The sequence below is a fragment of the Dipteris shenzhenensis genome, chromosome 19 (genome assembly GCF_047967505.1).
Source record: "Dipteris shenzhenensis isolate YYH24624 ecotype China chromosome 19, Dip_SZ_1.0, whole genome shotgun sequence".
Taxonomy (NCBI): Eukaryota; Viridiplantae; Streptophyta; class Polypodiopsida; order Gleicheniales; family Dipteridaceae; genus Dipteris; species Dipteris shenzhenensis.
The window spans coordinates 14786541-14791565 of record NC_141614.1 but is presented as its reverse complement, the minus strand read 5'-3'; the positions used below and the strand labels follow the sequence as shown (position 1 = coordinate 14791565).

At 38.5% G+C, this 5025-nt stretch overlaps 1 long non-coding RNA gene across 1 annotated transcript; it reads right to left on the bottom strand.

Annotated features, from left to right (window-relative positions):
• Positions 1-717: 717 nt before the first annotated feature.
• Positions 718-1246, bottom strand: LOC147890137 (uncharacterized). Its single transcript, XR_015542720.1, has 3 exons — positions 1166-1246; positions 1016-1078; positions 718-828 (listed from the first exon to the last, which is right to left on the bottom strand). It is a non-coding gene; the product is annotated as an uncharacterized LOC147890137 (long non-coding RNA).
• Between the last annotated feature and the right edge of the window lie 3779 nt (positions 1247-5025).

Here is a 5025-nt window from a genome sequence, read left to right as displayed (position 1 = left end):
AGCTTAAGTGTCCAAAACTCCAGAGCCACTACTCTCCTTAGGAATAGGTGGCCTCATGTCAATAATTATTACGCACTTCTATTTTATGTGGCACCCTTTGTCACGTGTTATTTGGCGAACTAGACCATAAAAACCAAGTATGAAAAACCATCGAAAAAAAAAACACTGGAAACAAACAAAATAGACAAAATTTACCCTCGGCACATGCTTGCATGGCTGCAGCATGGAATGCGGTCCTTAGTGTAGGCTTCGAATTCTTTCGTATGCCGCCCTCCTTTCTTGGGGCGAGATTCAAAGGCATACTTGCAATCGATGATGGTTTTGGAAGCGACATTTTTATCAAGCAAGTGCCTGAAGCGGATACCATACCTTGCTGGCTAGAGCATGGACTACATCTCTCATTGGAGGAGGTAGTCCTAGATACAAGATGAAAATTAAAAAAAGGCCTTCTAGAGAAACCCATTATTTAATGCAAGAAAGTAACAACTGGCTATGTAAAACTCAAATTACCTTCCATTGAATTGAAGGGCTCATTGATACAAGCCGGCTTTCTGATGGAGCTTTTTGATACTTTGTTATGTATCAAATGATCTAAAAAAATTTCGTGGCATCACATAATGATCGAACAGAAAACATATAGGGGACATTGGAAAAAAATCCAACTGAGAATCGATTGGAAGAGGCAACAAATCAACACCTTCATTTGAGTTTGTCTCTTTCGGATATTACTGTGCTGCATGTAACATCTTTTTATGTTGCGGACGTATATCAAGAAGCTGTACCTCTTCTGGTGCACAGAGGTTTTGCCCTCTGATTCCTATACCTCTTCTGCAGCAAAATAACAATAGAATATCGATTTTAGTGGTCACGACAATCACTTTGGCAGAGCCGAATGAACTTTGATAAGAAGCAAAGATTTCCTGATTCGCGAGAGGGAGAAAATGCTAGGCTATCAAGCTTGACGTGTTAGGCTGAATAGTTCAGAGAGAGATGAGCAGTTCGTTTCAATCGTCACCTTCATGGATCAAGGCTAAATCATCCTTCACTGGTTTTTTGGATTTGGCCATGTTCATGAGGCCTGGGAACGTAACGAAAACATTAAAATGGAAGCCAAAGTTGGATACGTAGTTTGAAAGGAATCACGAAAAAGCCAAAGAATTAAAACCTCTTTCAAACTCCCCACTGCTCATATCCATGGACTCTCCTGATCCTTTCGATTCCTTTTGGGAAGCAGACCCCTTTGTACCTGACATGATCATTGAGAAAAGCTACTTGGAGATAAAATATCAACTACAGAGAGCAACAGACAAAGCAAGAACGAGCAAAGGCACAAAGAGCGGTAGATGAAGCAAAAACGGCCATTGGAAACCCGTTTTTATAAGCGAGCCTTAGGATCTCTGCTTTCAAAAAGAAGTGGGCGTGGCCATGCCTCTCCTCATCCCTGTAGCAACAGGATCGACTTTCTGCCTTATCAAGGAGATATGACTCTGTCTTCCAGGAAAATCTCGTGCGATTATCTAACACGAGCTTTCATGGATGGAGGTAATAAAAATTACCAAAAGCAGCGAAGGCAAAACAAAGACTTGGTCCGCATAGACAACTATTTGTCCCATTTTTCAAGAACCATCCATCAAGGGTTCAGCGGATAATCGAGTAACTTCTGGATGTCCTGTAATCTGATAACATCATGGTACACGTATGTGTGGATATGAGAGATTTAACAACATTGGACTATCGCAACGTAACACCTCAGCACATAGTGTTTCATTCATGCCAACCGCCCTGAGGTACATCGATTGGATTTATACGCTAGTCTACATTATGAATTAGATTATATGCCCGTTATGTTTACAGGAAAGAAGTGGTGGCAGATCGATGAACAAAGTAGTGATATGCCCGTTATGTGCACAGGAAGAAATGGTGGCAGATCGATGACCAACTTAGTGGCGATATGCTAGTCTACATTGAGCATCGTGCTACTCAAAATTTCTAAATCTTTTGGTGGTGAAATTCCTACTGGTTTATACAATAGAAAATGGGATGTGGGTTAGTCACAAAGGAGCTTCAAATGTTGAAAGTATGAAATCAGAAATTCTAAACACTGCATAGTCTACACCTTGCACTTCATTGATAGAGATTTCCACGGATCATTGACTGTGCAAGCAATATGAAATAATACCGATGGTGTACTATGATGTCTTGCTGAAGCTGTTCATACCGATGCTACAAACAACAAACTTTGTTTCATAATCAACTTTGCACAACATGAAGAAAAACACAAATATGAATTTCTCCTCGTTAAGCGTAAATTCACAAACCCAATTGTTTCGAGCCTTTGCCTAATGTGACGACAAAAATGAGTATTATCTCTAAGAAAACAAGGATTTATTAACTGTGTCATATCATCTATGTACTGAACGCAAAACGAATGCTACCAACGACATACGAGACTCAGGGTATCGACGTATGTTAGACACTCTCCTTACATTGATATCTGGGGTGAGAATGATTAAGGGTGAGATAAATTTGATCGTCTTCCGTCGTAGATGCCAGCATTGCCTTTCCAGCCGCCACAGTCCTCATCGGCTTCTTCAGGTAGAATCGAGATCAATCATGAGCCAGGAGGATGACCCTATCAATGGATGGAGGCGAGAATTGTCTTTGCGCCAGAGATCACACAAACCTTCTATTACTAATCCTGCATTTTCTCTCCTTCATCTTCCATAAATCATGACAATGAATCGCTCTTCTGAAAAGTCATCTTTACCATTAGTAGTGAGACGTCGTTGCCGGGATTTGGACCTTTCAGAACTCTCACCATTTCCTCCACCACACCCGTGTTCAATAGGATAATAGATTCATTTTTCTCGTCAACCTGTACAACACCTATTTCATTAATTTTGGACTCTTGCACTGTCCAAATTCATTTTGTGAGATAATTCTGGATAAAACATTTCAAAAAAAGAGGCTCTTATAAAACAAAACATTGAGTCAAAAATGAAGATTTAAAAAAATCAAATTAGAAAAAATGACGTGAGATGTTAAAAATAGAGTACATCACATTGTTAAAAGAGACAAAAAAGTAAGATTTTAAAAAATCAAATTAGAAAAAATGGCATGACATGTTATGAAAACTAGAGTACATTTCAAAAAAGAGCACATCACATTTGTACATTTCAAAAAAGAGCACATCACATTTGTAAAGAAGTAGATCATATTACTCAAAGCCATATGGTGTCAAAAAACACCTTAATACAGTCTCTCTTAACATCATCTTAACATCACATTTGTACAAGAAGTAGATCATATTACTCAAAGCCATATGGTGTCAAAAAACACCTTAATACAAAGCCATATGGCTTCAAAAAACACCTTAATACACCTTAATACAAAGCCATATGGTGTCAAAAAACACCTTAATACAGTCTCTCTTATCTAAGTCTAGAAGATCTCATCATTGGTCTCTCTTATCTTCTCAACAACCCAATCCTTCACTGCCTCCACAGCTGTATCCTCAACATAATTACATGTGAAGAAGAAGTTTAAGCAATCACAAATTGTTTCTTTATAATTTCTCTGAGAGGCTCTTATTGTTCTCTCAGCATCCGCATCAAATCGCCCATGACGAGAGCTGCGATAGCGCAGGTTACTTAAGAAGTCTAATAGATCTTGTCGTGCTTTTATCATACGTCTTAGAAGTCTTTCACTGTCTGCTATCTTGAGAGTCTCCTCCCTCTCTGCGTGCCTTTGTGCAGCAAATTCCTCTCTCTCCATGTGTGTCAAAGGAGAACCTTGTCGAATTCTGGCCTCTCTCTGTGCTCCTTGGTCAGCAATCCATTCTTTGAGATTGTTAATTCCGAACTCCACGTCTTCGACAATGCCAAGGACATCCATGGGTGGGGAGATGATAAAGAAAGGGAGATGGACTACGGTGCAAGAAAGAAGAGAGTGTCTGCGGAAGAAGTAGAATAGAAGAATACTTGGTTATCAAGATGGATGAAAGAAGACTCTGAGAGTGTTTGCGGAAGGACTAGGATAGAAGAATACAAGTTAATGAGAAGCACTAGGATGCAAGAAAGAAGAGAGTGTCTGCAGAAGAACTAGGATAGAAGAATACTTGGTTATCAGGATGGATGAAAGAAGACTCTGAGAGTGTTTGCGGAAGGACTAGGATATAAGAATACAAGTTAATGAGAAGCACTAGGATGGATGAAAGAAGAGAGTGTTTGTGGAAGAACTAGGATAGAAGAATACTTGGTTATCAGGATGGATGAAAGAAGACTCTGAGAGTGTTTGCGGAAGGACTAGGATAGAAGAATACAAGTTACTCAGAAGGACTAGGATGTAAGAAATAAGAGAGTGTTTGTGGAAGGACTAGGATGGAAGAATACAAGTGCACTAAGGCACGATGTGTTCACTACGATAAGGATAAGGGTTGGAATAAAGTGAGTGGCACGATGTGTTCACTATGATAAGGGTTGGAATAAAGCGAGTGGAATGCTCTACTTTAAGTGAGTGGAGATGATAAGGATAAGGGTTGGAATAAAGTGAGAGAAGCATTGCGAATGCTCTACTTGAAGTGAGTGGAGACTGTCCAACTGAATAAAATTCTCATCACACAAGGATTTATTTCCAAATAATCACATCATCACACATTCATATCATAAAATTGTGTGCATGAAGAAATATATTACAAATATTACATCATCACATATTCATATCAAAATTCTCATCACACAAGGATTTATTTTCAAATAATCACATCATCACACATTCATATCATAAAATTGCGTGCATGAAATAAATATATTACAAATATTACATCATCACATATTCATATCAGAATTCTCATCACACAAGGATTTATTTCCAAATAATCACATCGTCACACATTCATATCATAAAATTGTGTGCATAAAGAAATTATATAAATATCATGATTATGCCACTTAAGTAATAAGTCACAAATTGGTGTATAATCAACTTAAACTACAAACACAACATCATACATGCATCACAACTCTT